At 59.8% G+C, this 15,000-nt stretch overlaps 1 non-coding gene across 1 annotated transcript; it reads right to left on the reverse strand.

Moving 5' to 3' along the window:
* Window positions 1–4,136: 4,136 nt before the first annotated feature.
* Window positions 4,137–4,255, reverse strand: LOC131872568 (5S ribosomal RNA). Its single transcript, XR_009370707.1, has one exon. It is a non-coding gene; the product is annotated as a 5S ribosomal RNA (ribosomal RNA).
* Window positions 4,256–15,000: the final 10,745 nt, after the last annotated feature.

Here is a 15,000-nt window from a genome sequence, read left to right on the forward strand (position 1 = left end):
ACCTTGGTGTGCAGACCTTGGTTGGGTTGCGCGCCCTGGTGCGCACCAAGGAGCGCTCTGAAGTGTGCTCCAAGGTGCGGCGTGCACGAAGTCGGAGCCCGGTTTGCCCCGGGTGTGCACCTCGGGTGCGCACCTCGCGTGCACCTTCGCTGCGGTGGGCACCTTGGCTGGGTTGCGCGCCTTGGTGGGCACCATGCAGTGCACGAAGTCGGAGCCCGGATTGCCCCGGGCGCGCACCTCCGCCAGGGTGGGCACCTTGGTGCGCACAACTTGCCTGGGCTGCGCACCAGGAAGGGCTCAAGATGGCACCCGCGTTCCGTTTTTTTCACTATCTTTCAGAACGGAAATTTTAAAATCTCGTTTTTTTTTGCCTTTTCTGGAAATTAGTGAAGGCAGCGCATCAAAGGTGCGCAACGCTGGTGCGAACCTGGGAGCGCTCCGATGTGTGCTCCAAGGTGCGGCGTGCACGAAGTCGGACCCCGGTTTGCCCCGGGTGCGCACCTCGCGTGCACCTTGGTGCGCACACCTTGGCTGGGTTGCGCGCCCTGGTGGGCACCATGGTGCGCACCAAGGAGCGCTCCGAAGTGTGCTCCAAGGTGCGGCGTGCACGAAGTCGGAGCCCGGTTTGCCCCGGGTGCGCACCTCGCGTGCACCTTCGCCGCGGTGGGCACCATGGCGTGCACGAAGTCGGAGCCCGGTTTGCCCCGGGTGCGCACCTCGCGTGCACCTTCGCCGGGGTGGGCACCTTGGTGTGCAGACCTTGGCTGGGTTGCGCGCCCTGGTGGGCACCATGGTGCGCACCAAGGAGCGCTCCGAAGTGTGCTCCAAGGTGCGGCCTGCACGAAGTCGGAGCCCGGTTTGCCCCGGGTGTGCACCTCGGGTGGGCACCTTGGTGCGCATGCCTTGCCTGGGCTGCGCACCAGGGCGGGCTCAAGATGGCACCCGCGTTCCTTTTTTTTCACTATCTTTCAAAACGGAAATTTTAAAATCTCATTTTTTTTTGCCTTTTTCTGGAAATTAGTGAAGGCAGCGCATCAAAGGTGCGCACCTCGCTGCCCACCACGGTGCGCAACGCCGGTGGGCACCCGGGAGTGCTTCGAAGTGTGCTCCAAGGTGCTGCGTGCACGTTGTCGGAGCCCGGTTTGCCCCGGGTGCGCACCTCGCGTGCACCTTCGTCGGGGTGGGCACCTTGGCTGGGTTTGCCCCGGCTGCGCTCCGAAGCGGGGTTATTGGAGCGCCGCCTCTTTTTTTGTCGGAGCGTTTGGTGGGGTTTCTCGCATTGGCTCTTCCGAGGCCCGGTTGCCACCCTGGCGCGCACGAAGTCGGAAGTAGGGTTAATTGCCCGGGTGCGCACCTTTGCCAGGGTGGGCACCTTACCTGGGCTGCGCACCAGGGCGGGCTCAAGATGGCACGCGCGTTCCGTTTTTTTCACTATCTTTCAAAACGGAAATTTTAAAATCTCCTTTTTTTTTTGCCTTTTCTGGAAATTAGTGAAGGCAGCGCATCAAAGGTGCGCACCTCGCTGCCCACCTTGGTGTGCTCTGAGGTGCGCACCCGGGAGCGCTACGAAGTGTGCTCCAAGGTGCGGCGTGCACGTTGTCGGAGCCCGGTTTGCCCCGGGTGCGCACCTCGCCTGCACCTTGGCCGGGGTGGGCACCTTGGCTGGGTTTGCCCAGGGTGCGCTCCGAAGCGGGGTTACTGGAGCGCCCCCTCTTTTTTTGTCAGAGCGTTTGGTGGGGTTTCTCGCATTGGCTCTTCCCAGGCCCGGTTGTTGGGTGCGCTCCCACCCTGGCGCGCGCGAAGTTGGAAGTTGGATTAATTGCCCGGGCGCGCACCTTCGCCAGGGTGGGCACCTTGGTGCGCACACCTTGGCTGGGCTGCGCACCAGGGCGGGCTCAAGATGGCACCAGCATTCCCTTTTTCTCACTATCTTTCAAAACGGAAATTTTAAAATCTCGTTTTTTTTTTGCCTTTTATGGAAATTAGTGAAGGCATCGCATCAAAGGTGCGCACCTCGCTGCCCACCTTGGTGTGCTCCGAGGTGCCCACCACGGTGCGCAACGCCGGTGCGAACCCGGGAGCGCCCCGATGTGTGCTCCAAGGTGCGGCGTGCACGAAGTCGGACCCCGGTTTGCCCCGGGTGCGCACCTCGCGTGCACCTTGGTGCGCACACCTTGGCTGGGTTGCGCGGCCTGGTGGGCACCATGGTGCGCACCAAGGAGCGCTCCGAAGTGTGCTCCAAGGTGCGGCGTGCACGAAGTCGGAGCCCGGTTTGCCCCGGGTACGCACCTTCGCCGGGGTGGGCACCTCGGCTGGGTTGCGCGCCCTGGTGCGCACCAAGGAGCGCTCCGAAGTGTGCTCCAAGGTGCGGCGTGCACGAAGTCGGAGCCCGGTTTGCCCCGGGTGCGCACCTCGCGTGCACCTTCGGCGGGGTTGCGCGCCCTGGTGGGCACCATGGTGCGCACCAAGGAGCGCTCCGAAGTGTGCTCCAAGGTGCGGCGTGCACGAAGTCGGAGCCCGGTTTGCCCCGGGTGCGCACCTCGCGTGCACCTTCGGCGGGGTTGCGCGCCCTGGTGGGCACCATGGTGCGCACCAAGGAGCGCTCCGAAGTGTGCTCCAAGGTGCGGCGTGCACGAAGTCGGAGCCCGGTTTGCCCCGGGTGCGCACCTCGCGTGCACCTTCGCCGCGGTGGGCACCATGGCGTGCACGAAGTCGGAGCCCGGTTTGCCCCGGGTGCGCACCTCGCGTGCACCTTCGCCGGGGTGGGCACCTCGGCTGGGTTGCGCGCCCTGGTGCGCACCAAGGAGCGCTCCGAAGTGTGCTCCAAGGTGCGGCGTGCACGAAGTCGGAGCCCGGTTTGCCCCGGGTGCGCACCTCGCGTGCACCTTCGCCAGGGTGGGCACCTCGGTGCGCACACCTTCTCAATGTTTTCTTGCCTTTTCTGGAAATTGGTGAAGGCAGCGCATCAAAGGTGCGCACCTCGGTGTGCTCCGAGGTGCGAACCCGAGAGCGCTCCGAGGTGCCCACGAAGTCGAAAGTCGGGTTAATTGCATTGTTTTCCCCGGGTGCGCTCCGAGGTGCGCAACATCGGCGCGCACCAAGGAGGGCTCCGAAGTGTGCTCCAAGGTGCGCACGATGGCGTGCACCTCTGGTGCGCACGATTCGGAGCTCGGTTTGACCGGGGTGCGCACACCTTGGCTGGGTTGCGCACCTTTTGTGCGCTCCAAGGTGCGCACGAAGTCGGAGCTCGGTTTGCCCCGGGTGCGCACCTTCGCCAGGGTGCGCACCTTGATGCGCACGCCTTGGCTGGGCTGCGCACCTTGGTGGGCGCCATGGTGCGCACCTTTCGTGCGCTCCAAGGTGCGCACGAAGTCGGAGCTCGGTTTGCCCCGGGTGCGCACCTTGGTGGGCGCCATGGTGCACTCCGAGGTGCCCAAGATTGGTGCGCACCAAGGAGCGCTCCGAAGTGCGCTCCAAGGTGCGCGCGAAGTCGAAAGTTGGGTTAATTGTCCGGTTTGCCTCGGGTGCGCACCTTGCGTGCACCTTCGCCAGGGTGGGCGCCTTGGTGCGCACACCTTGGCTGGGCTGCGCACACCTTGGCACCCGCGTTTCCTTCATTTTAAATTTTTTTTTTTTACAATCTCTCAAGTGGGAAATTCTATAATCTCAACTTTTTTTGCCTTTTCAGGAAACTTTTGAATGGAGCGCATCATTGGTGCGCTCCGAAGTGTGCTCCAAAGCTCTCTCCAGCTGCGTGCACCTGCCCCGGCCGCGCACCCGGCCCCGCCCAGCTTCGCTCACCTGTCCCGGGCGTCTGGTGCGGAACCTTAGAGTAAGAAACATCACCGTGCACCTTGGCCAACGTGCGCGACTCGACCGAGCGCGCACTGGCCGAGGTGCACACCGATTTCACCTGGGTGCGCGCGCAGCACCTCGGGCGCACCGGGGTGCGCGCACAACGCCCGGGTTGCACCGTGGCCTGTGTGCTCGGGGCGCCTCGGGTGCGCGCTCGGTGTCGCCCCCGCGCGCGCGGTAGTGCGGGCAGCGCACCCCGGCCCGGCCCGGCCCCGACGAGAACGCAAACGGGCAAAAGGTTTATTCAAATAGCATTGCGACGCCCGGCGAAAAACTAAAAAAGGGTGCAACACCGGGACTTCCCGAGAGGTCACCCATCCCAGTACTACTCCGGCCCAAGCGCGCTTAACTGCGGAGTTCTGATGGGATCCGGTGCACTAATGCTGGTATGATCGCACCCGTTATGAGCTTGTCGCAGTGTGTACTTAGCAAACCGCGACCCACGTGCGAATCCACCCCGGCCACCCACCCCCGTCGAGGTGCACACCCTCCCTCGCGAAGTGCGCCCCGTTCGCCAAGTGTGAGCCCTGCCCGGGTGCGCGCACCTTGCTAGGGCGTCGGGTGTGCACCCGGCCCGGCCTACGTGCGTGCACCTGGAGGGGGCGTCGTGTGCGTGCAGTGTCCCGTCTGCAACGCGGTGCCCACACACCACCTCGGGCGCAACGACCTGCGCTCACATGTGGGCCGAGTGCACCTTGGTGCATGTTCGGGGCGCCTCGGGTGCACGCTCGATCTTGCCCCGGTGCACCAAGGCGCTCGGTTTGCCCCGGGTGCGCACTTGGTGCAAGGTGGGCACCCAAAATAGGGATCAAGCACCAAAACACAAGTTTCGGGATGCAAAATGGGACCCAAGGACCACAAATGCGTTCCAAGACCCATGATGGGTCCACGAGAACAAAAATGTGTTCCGAGACTTAATAAACAAATATTGGGTTTTAGGAGAAGAAACATGCTCTGATGCCCAAAACGAGAATCGACCCCGAAAAGGCCACAGGCCAAAAGTGGGATGCGAGACAAAAAAAAATGGGACCCGAGGACCAAAATTGGGTTCCCAGGTCGAAGACAGGGCAACCGGACAAGAAACGACCTCTAAGGCTCGAAATGAGTCCCGACGACTAAAACTTGACAAGAAGCACCCATCAGGCACCCAACTCGACACCCATGGGATGCCGACCCACCCGGGCTTCCACCTAGCACACCTTGGCACCCACCCACCCTCGCACCCAACCTCGCACCCAACTTAGCACCTTTGAACCCACATTGGCACTCACCCTGACCCTGGCACCTTGGAACCCACATTGGCACTCACCTTGACCCTGGCACCCACCTTTGCACTCACCTTGGGACCCACCCTGGCTCCCACCTCGGCACCCACCCAGACACCCACCTTGGTTCCTTGGCACCCACCTTGGATCCTTGGCACCCACCCCGACACCCACCTTGGCACGCAACTTGGCTACTTGCCACCCACCTTGGCTCCTTGACGCCCACCCCGACAACCACCCCGTGACCTACCCTGGCTAGGGTTGGTGCACACCCACCCTGGTGCCCACCTTGGCACCCACCCTATGACCCACCTTGGCACGCACCTTAGTACCCACCCCGTTACCCACCCTAGGACCCACCCCGTGACCCACCTTGGCCAGGGTGGGTGCACCCACCCTGGTGCCCACCTTGGCACCCACCCATCCTAGCACCCAGCCTGTGACCGGGCTTGGAACCCAACCTTGCACCCGCACCCGTCTTGGCCAGTGTGGGTGCGCACCCATCCTGGCACCCACGTTGTGACACACCCTTTAACCCACGCACCCTAGCACCCACGTTGGCACCCACCTTGGAACCCAACCTAGCAACTTGGCACCCACCCCGTGACCCACCTTGGCATCCACCATAGCAGTCGCCGACTTGGCACCCACCTCGGCACCCACCTTGACACTTGTGGACCCACCTTGCCACTCACCCTAGCATCGACCCATCCTAGCACCCACCCTGGCACCTTTGCACCCTAGCACTCACCCATCCTAGCACCTAACCTGTGACCCACCTTGACACTCACCCTCGCACCCACCTTGGAACCCAACCTAGCACCCACCCACCCTGACACCAACCCTAGCACCTACCCACCCTTGCACCCACCCTGTGACCCATCTTGGCACCCACCCATCCTACCACTCAACCTATCACCCACCTTCTCACCCACCTTGGCATCCACCTTAGCACCCACCCACACTGGCACCTTGGCACCCACCTCGGGCAAGGTGGGTGCACACCCACCCTGGCACCCAATTTAGAACCCACCGAGCATGTTACCCACCTTGGCACCCACATTGCAGCCCACCCTAGTACCCACCCTATGACCCACATTGGCATCCACACCCTAGCACCCAGGCACCTCGACACCCGCCTTGACACCCACCCTAGCACTGAACCTGTGACCCACCTTGGAACTCACCCTAGAACCCACCCACCCTGTGAACCACCTTGGCATCCACCTTAGCACCCACCCACCTTGGCACCCACTCTAGCACTCACCCATCCTAACACCCAACTTGTTACCCACCTTGGCACCCGCCCTCGCGTCCACCTTGAAACCCACCCTAGCACCCACCCACGCAGGAGCCCACCTTGGCACCCAACCTAACACCCACGCATCCTGGCACCCAACTTGTGACCCACCTTGGAACCCACCCTAGTACCCACCTTTGAACCCACTATATCACCAACCCACCTTGGCACCCACCCTATGACCCTCTTTGGAATCCACCCTAGCACGCACCCACCCTGGCACCCACCATGGAGCGCACCCTAGCACCCACCCACCTCGGCACGCACCTCAACACCCACCTTGGTGTGCGCACTGCGCCAACCTCTCAAAGACCCTATGTGGTGCGCTCCAAAGTGTACACCTTTGGTGCGCTCCAAGGTGCGCACCTTTGGTGCACACCGAGGTGCACACCAAAGTGTGCACCGAGGTGAGCACCAAAGTGCACTCCAGGGTGCACACCAAGGCGTGCACCTTTGGTGCGGTCAATGCAAACGAATTCGGAAGTTGGGGTCGATGTCCTAATCGCTGCTGCAGACTACACGTATGAGAATCGGACAAATAGCTTTATATAGGGGAGGTGTTGCGTTTGATGGGTCGACTCCCCTGGTTGTGTGCACTGCACCAACTTCAAAGACCCTGTCTTGTTTAAGAAGTCAAAAGTTGGGGTGGATGTCCTAATCATTGCTGCAGTCTACGCATGTATGAGAATCAGACAAATAGCTTATATAGGGGAGGTGTTGCATTCGGTGGGTTGACTCCCCTGGTTGTGCGCACTGCGCCAACCTCAAAGACCCCGCATAGCAGAAGAAGTCGGAAGTCGGATTTTGGTGAGCACCAAGGCGTGCACCTTTGGTGCGGTCAACGCAGACGAATTCAGAAGTTGGGGTGGATGTCCTAATCGTTGTTGCAGGCTACACATGTATGAGAATCAGACAAATAGCTTATATAGGGGAGGTGTTGGGTTTGATGGGTCAACTCCCTTGGTTGTGCGCATTACGCCAACCTCAAAGACCTTGTTTTCGTTAAGAAGTCAAAAGTTGGGGTCAATGTCCTAATGGCTCCTGCAGGCTACACATGTATGAGAATCGGACAAATAGCTTATATAGGGGAGGTGTTGGGTTTGATGGGTCGACTCCCCTGGTTGTGCGCATTACGTCAACCTCAAAGACCTTGTTTTCGTTAAGAAGTCAAAAGTTGGGGTCGATGTCCTAATTGCTCCTGTAGACTACACATGTATGAGAATCAGACAAATAGCTTATATAGGGGAGGTGTTGGGTTTGATGGGTTGACTCCCCTAGTTGTTCGCATTACACCAACCTCAAAGACCTTGTTTTCGTTTAGAAGCCGAAAGTTGGGGTCGATGTCCTAATTGCTCCTGCAGGCTACGCATGTATGAGAATCAGACAAATAGCTTATATAGGGGAGGTGTTGGGTTTGATGGGTCGACTCCCCTGGTTGTGCGCATTGCGCCAACCTCAAAGACCCTGCATTGCGGATGAAGTCGAAAGTCAGAGTTTGGTGTGCTACAAGGTGTGGTCGAAGGTGCTCACCTAGGTGTGCACCTTTGGAGCACAGGAAAAGTGCCCTCCAAAAGTGCGCACCTTTGGAGTGCACAAAAGTGCCCTCCAAAAGTGCGCACCTTTGGAGCGCAGAAAAGTGCCCTCCAAAAAGTGCCCTCCAAAAGTGCGCACCTTTGGAGCGCAGAAAAGTGCCCTCCAAAAAGTGCCCTCCAAAAGTGCGCACCTTTGGAGCGCAGAAAAGTGCCCTCCAAAAAGTGCCCTCCAAAAGTGCGCACCTTTGGAGCGCAGAAAAGTGCCCTCCAAAAAGTGCCCTCCAAAAGTGCGCACCTTTGGAGCGCAGAAAAGTGCCCTCCAAAAAGTGCCCTCCAAAAGTGCGCACCTTTGGAGCGCAGAAAAGTGCCCTCCAAAAAGTGCCCTCCAAAAGTGCGCACCTTTGGAGCGCAGAAAAGTGCCCTCCAAAAAGTGCCCTCCAAAAGTGCGCACCTTTGGAGCGCAGAAAAGTGCCCTCCAAAAAGTGCCCTCCAAAAGTGCGCACCTTTGGAGCGCAGAAAAGTGCCCTCCAAAAAGTGCCCTCCAAAAGTGCGCACCTTTGGAGCGCAGAAAAGTGCCCTCCAAAAAGTGCCCTCCAAAAGTGCGCACCTTTGGAGCGCAGAAAAGTGCCCTCCAAAAGTGCGCACTTTTGGTGCGCACCAAGGCGCTGGTTCGGTCGTTGCAGGCGAGTTCGGAAGTTGGGGTCGATGTCCTGAGCGGAGGTGCAAACTACACAGGTGTCGGAATCGGACAAATAGCTTATATAGGGGAGGTGTATGCTTCGATGGGTCGACTCCCCAGGTTGAGCGCACCGCGCCAACCTCAAAGACCCTACGGTATGGATGAAGTCGGAAGTTGGGTCCGATGACCGATTCGATTAGTAGGTATGCTCATGAGGTCGGAATTTGGGTCCGATGACCTGCCATGTGCAGGAAGGCGAATGTTGACACTGTGCGTTGCAAGGTGCACACCAAGGCGCTGGTGCGGTCTTTTTAGTCGAGTTCGGAAGTTGGGGTCGATGTCCTGATCGGAGGTGCAAGCTACACAGGTGTGGGAATCGGACAAATAGCTTATATAGGGGAGGTGTATGCTTCGTTGGGTCGACTCCCCGGGTTGAGCGCACCGCGCCAACCTCAAAGACCCTACGGTATGGATGAAGTCGGAAGTTGGGTCCGATGACCGATTCGATATGTAGGCATACTCGCGAGGTCGGAATTTGGGTCCGATGACCTGCCACGTGCAGGAAGGCGAATGTTGGCACTGTGCGTTGCAAGGTGCGCACCAAGGCGCTGGTTCGGTCGTTGGAGGCGAGTTCGGAAGTTGGGGTCGATGTCTTGATCGGAGGTGCAAACTACACAGGTGTGGGAATCGGACAAATAGCTTATATAGGGGAGGTGTATGCTTCGTTGGGTCGACTCCCCGGGTTGAGCGCACCGCGCCAACCTCAAAGACCCTACGGTATGGATGAAGTCGGAAGTTGGGTCCGATGACCGATTCGATATGTAGGCATACTCGCGAGGTCGGAATTTGGGTCCGATGACCTGCCATGTGCAGGAAGGCGAATGTTGGGACTGTGCGTCGCAAGGTGCGCACCAAGGCGCTGGTGCCGTCGTTGCAGTCGAGTTCGGAAGTTGGGGTCGATGTCCTGGTCAGAGGTGCAAACTACACAGGTGTGGGAATCGGACAAATAGCTTATATAGGGGAGGTGTATGCTTCGATGGGTCGACTCCCTGGGTTGAGCGCACCGCGCCAACCTCAAAGACCCTACAGTATGGATGAAGTCGGAAGTTGGGTCCGATGACCGATTCGATACGTAGGCATATTGGCGAGGTCTGAATTTGTGTCCGATGACCTGCCATGCGCAGGAAGGCGGAATTTGGGTCCGATGACCGAGTTGATGGCGTGCCATGCGCAGAAAGGCGGAATTTGGGTCCGATGACCGAGTTGATGTTGATGGCCCGCCATGCACAGGAAGGCGGAATTTGGGTCCGATGACCGATTTGAAGGCGTGCCATACGCAAAAAGGCGGAGTTTGGGTCCGATGACCGAGTTGATATTGATGGCCCGCCATGCGCAGGAAGGCGGAATTTGGGTCCGATGACCTGACATACGCATGGAGTCCGACTCGGGGGCCGATGTTCGATTCGATGACTTGCATTGTGGGTAAAGTCGGAAGTTGTGGTCTTTGACCCGATTCGATGACCAGACTTCGGCTGCTTGAGAATCGGACAAATAACTTATATAGGGGAGGTAGTGTTCTCGAGCATCCTCCCCCCGTGCCCGTTTATGTCGATTGATGCTGGTGCTCGACTGGTTGGAGCGCTCGGATGCAAAAATCTTGCACCAGGATTTATCGATTGTGATGGACACGGCAAGTCTCCTGATTGCTATGCAGGAGCTCATCGTGAATCTCTATGCGGCCTTGGTATGGACTCGACCTGCGGAATGGTTCGGCAATGGTAGTCGCTCCAACACGTCCTTGCAATGGCCACAGAGGTGATTCGACTAGAGCTCCAGTCTAGCTTTTGGGTTGCTTGGCGGACTGGTATAGCCGCGATCGAGTTCCGGCCATGAACGTTTTAGATAGCTCTTGGGCTTTCTGGGACGGAAGTCGGAAGTTTGGGCTGTTGTCCGATTTGATGACCATTCTTCGGATGTGTGAGAATCGGACAAATAACTTATATAGGGGACTGTGTTGTCTCACGCAGCCCCCTCCGTGCCCCTCTATCTCGACCGATGTTGGTGCTTGAAAGGGTTGGGATCGCTCGGATTTATAAACGTGCACCACCATTTGTCGAGTGTGAGGGACGCGGCAGGTCTCCTAAATGCTATGCGGGCGCTCTCTGAGAATCTCTATCCGGCCTCGACACAGACTAGTCTTGCTGAATGGTTTGGCACTGGTAGTCGATCCAACACGTCGTTGTTGTGGCCGCCTAGGCGATTCGATTCGAGCCCCCGTCTAGCTTTTGGGTTGCTTGGCGGATTTTGCCCTATCCGCAAGTGAGCTCGGTCCCTAAACGTTCGAGAAACCCGATTGCTATGCGCCGACTCTCTTTCTTGCGAGCCTCCATCTAGCTTTTGGGTCTCTACGGAACGGAAGTCGGAATCTGGGACCGTTGTTTGATTCGACGAGGCAGACTACGGTTGTGCGAGAATCGGACAAATAACTTATATAGGGGAGGTGTTGACTGGAGCATTCTCCCCCGTGCCCCTCTAACTCGACCAATGCTGGCGCTCGAACGGTGGTAGCGCTCGGATTTTCATTGAGCGCCAGCATTGGTCGATTTAGAGGGGCATGCGAGATTCCCGAATGCTATGCGAGGGCTCTAACGGAAATGTCTATTGGTTTCGGTATGGATGCAATTGCGAGTGGTTCGGCAAAGGTAGTCGTTCCGATGCGTCCATGTCGTGGCCAAATCGATAATTCGATTTGAGCCCTCGTATAGCATTTGGGTCTCTCGATGTGATTCCGCATTCCAGTCCCTTTGGGCACTGCTTGAGCCGCATCCCAGGGGGTTCCCTTCCCAATAATCTGCCTCGCAACCCGATTGCTATGCGGTGAGGCTCCTCGGCCGCCTCGGAACTATCTGTGTATCAGACGCATCGCGGGATAAGGGGTTGGCAACGGTAGTCGCCCCAAGCGCGTCCGATGCTTGGACCATTCCGAGGCGGCCCTGAAGCCTCTTCCGTCTAGCCGTTGGGTCCTTCTCGCCGCATCCCTCGCCTCGCACCCCGATTGCTATGCGGTGAGGCTCCTCGGCCGCCTCGGAACTATCTGTGTATCGGACGCGTCGCGGGATAAGGGGTTGTCACTGGTAGTCGCCCCAAGCGCGTCCGATGCTTGGACCATTCCGAGGCGGCCCTGAAGCCTCTTCCGTCTAGCCGTTGGGTCCTTCTCGCCGCATCCCTCGCCTCGCACCCCGATTGCTATGCGGTGAGGCTCCTCGGCCGCCTCGGAACTATCTGTGTATCGGACGCGTCGCGGGATAAGGGGTTGTCATTGGTAGTCGCCCCAAGCGCGTCCGATGCTTGGACCATTCCGAGGCGGCCCTGAAGCCTCTTCCGTCTAGCCGTTGGGTCCTTCTCGCCGCATCCCTCGCCTCGCACCCCGATTGCTATGCGGTGAGGCTCCTCGGCCGCCTCGGAACTATCTGTGTATCGGACGCGTCGCGGGATAAGGGGTTGTCACTGGTAGTCGCCCCAAGCGCGTTCGATGCTTGGACCATTCCGAGGCGGCCCTGAAGCCTCTTCCGTCTAGCCGTTGGGTCCTTCTCGCCGCATCCCTCGCCTCGCACCCCGATTGCTATGCGGTGAGGCTCCTCGGGGGTGGGTGGAGGAGACGCCCGGGTAGTCGCCGAACTCTGAACTAGTTCAGGGGAGCGCCATCGGTTCATCTAGTGATCCTATATTCTTCTGTACGTAACATGACTTTCAGCTCAGTCAAGAGATAGCTCCATGGATAGATCTACCATCTTTAGTTCGGGGTCGAGGGAACTATAGATAGATTCGGACGCGTCGCGGGATAAGGGGTTGTCACTGGTAGTCGCCCCAAGCGCGTCCGATGCTTGGACCATTCCGAGGCGGACCCGAAGCCTCTTCCGTCTAGCCGTTGGGTCCTTCTCGCCGCATCCTTCGCCTCGCACCCCGATTGCTATGCGGTGAGGCTCCTCGGCCGCCTCGGAACTATCTGTGTATCGGACGCGTCGCGGGATAAGGGGTTGTCACTGGTAGTCGCCCCAAGCGCGTCCGATGCTTGGACCATTCCGAGGCGGACCCGAAGCCTCTTCCGTCTAGCCGTTGGGTCCTTCTCGCCGCATCCCTCGCCTCGCACCCCGATTGCTATGCGGTGAGGCTCCTCGGCCGCCTTGGAACTATCTGTGTATCGGACGCGTCGCGGGATAAGGGGTTGTCACTGGTAGTCGCCCCAAGCGCGTCCGATGCTTGGACCATTCCGAGGCGGACCCGAAGCCTCTTCCGTCTAGCCGTTGGGTCCTTCTCGCCGCATCCCTCGCCTCGCACCCCGATTGCTATGCGGTGAGGCTCCTCGGCCGCCTTGGAACTATCTGTGTATCGGACGCGTCGCGGGATAAGGGGTTGTCACTGGTAGTCGCCCCAAGCGCGTCCGATGCTTGGACCATTCCGAGGCGGACCCGAAGCCTCTTCCGTCTAGCCGTTGGGTCCTTCTCGCCGCATCCCTCGCCTCGCACCCCGATTGCTATGCGGTGAGGCTCCTCGGCCGCCTTGGAACTATCTGTGTATCGGACGCGTCGCGGGATAAGGGGTTGTCACTGGTAGTCGCCCCAAGCGCGTCCGATGCTTGGACCATTCCGAGGCGGCCCCGAAGCCTCTTCCGTCTAGCCGTTGGGTCCTTCTCGCCGCATCCCTCGCCTCGCACCCCGATTGCTATGCGGTGAGGCTCCTCGGCCGCCTTGGAACTATCTGTGTATCGGACGCGTCGCGGGATAAGGGGTTGTCACTGGTAGTCGCCCCAAGCGCGTCCGATGCTTGGACCATTCCGAGGCGGCCCCGAAGCCTCTTCCGTGTAGCCGTTGGGTCCTTCTCGCCGCATCCCTCGCCTCGCACCCCGATTGCTATGCGGTGAGGCTCCTCGGCCGCCTTGGAACTATCTGTGTATCGGACGCGTCGCGGGATAAGGGGTTGTCACTGGTAGTCGCCCCAAGCGCGTCCGATGCTTGGACCATTCCGAGGCGGACCTGAAGCCTCTTCCCTCTAGCCGTTGGGGCTTTCTCGCCGCATCCCTCGCCTCGCACCCTGATTGCTATGCTGTGAGGCTCCTCGGCCGCCTTGGAACTATCTGTGTATCGGACGCATCGCGGGATAAGGGGTTGGCAGTGGTAGTCGCCCCAAGCGCATCCGATGCTTGGACCATTCCGAGGCGGCCCTGCAGCCTCTTCCGTCTAGCCGTTGGGGCCATCTCGCCGCATCCCCCACCTCGCACCACGATTGCTATGCGGTGAGGCTCCTTGGCCGCCTCGGAACTATCTGTGTATCGGACGCATCGCGGGATAAGGGGTTGTCACTGGTAGTCGCCCCAAGCGCGTCCGATGCTTGGACTATTCCGAGGCGGCCCTGCAGCCTCTTCCGTCTAGCCGTTGGGGCCATCTCGCTGCATCCCCCACCTCCTCGGCCGCCTCGGAACTATCTGTGTATCGGACGCATCGCGGGATAAGGGGTTGGCAGTGGTAGTCGCCCCAAGCGCGTCCGATGCTTGGACTATTCCGAGGCAGCCCTGCAGCCTCTTCCGTCTAGCCTTTGGGGCCATCTCGCCGCATCCCTCGCCTCGCACCCCGATTGCTATGCGGTGAGGCTCCTCGGCCGCCTGGGAACTATCTTCGTATCGGACGCATCGCGGGATAAGGGGTTGTCACTGGTAGTCGCCCCAAGCGCGTCCGATGCTTGGACTATTCCGAGGCGGCCCTGTGGCCTCTTCCGTCTAGCCGTTGGGGCCATCTCGCCGCATCCCCCACCTCGCACCCCGATTGCTATGCGGTGAGGCTCTTCGGCCGCCTTGGAACTATCTTCGTATCGGACGCATCGCGGGATAAGGGGTTGTCACTGGTAGTGGCCCCAAGCGCGTCCGATGCTTGGACTATTCCGAGGCGGCCCTGCAGCCTCTTCCGTCTAGCCGTTGGGGCCATCTCGCCGCATCCCCCACCTCGCACCCCGATTGCTATGCGGTGAGGCTCCTCGGCCGCCTTGGAACTATCTTCGTATCGGACGCATCGCGGGATAAGGGGTTGTCACTGGTAGTCGCCCCAAGCGCGTCCGATGCTTGGACTATTCCGACGCGGCCCTGTGGCCTCTTCCGTCTAGCCGTTGGGGCCATCTCGCCGCATCCCCCACCTCGCACCCCGATTGCTATGCGGTGAGGCTCCTCGGCCGCCTTGGAACCATCTTCGTATCGGACGCATCGCGGGATAGGGGGCTGTCACTGGTAGTCGCCCCAAGCGTGTCCGATGCTTGGACCATTCCTAGGCGGCCCTGAAGCCTCTTCCGTCTAGCCGTTGGGGCCTTCCCGCCCCATCCCTC

The sequence above is a fragment of the Cryptomeria japonica genome, unplaced genomic scaffold (assembly GCF_030272615.1).
Source record: "Cryptomeria japonica unplaced genomic scaffold, Sugi_1.0 HiC_scaffold_662, whole genome shotgun sequence".
NCBI classification, from domain to species: domain Eukaryota; kingdom Viridiplantae; phylum Streptophyta; class Pinopsida; order Cupressales; family Cupressaceae; genus Cryptomeria; species Cryptomeria japonica.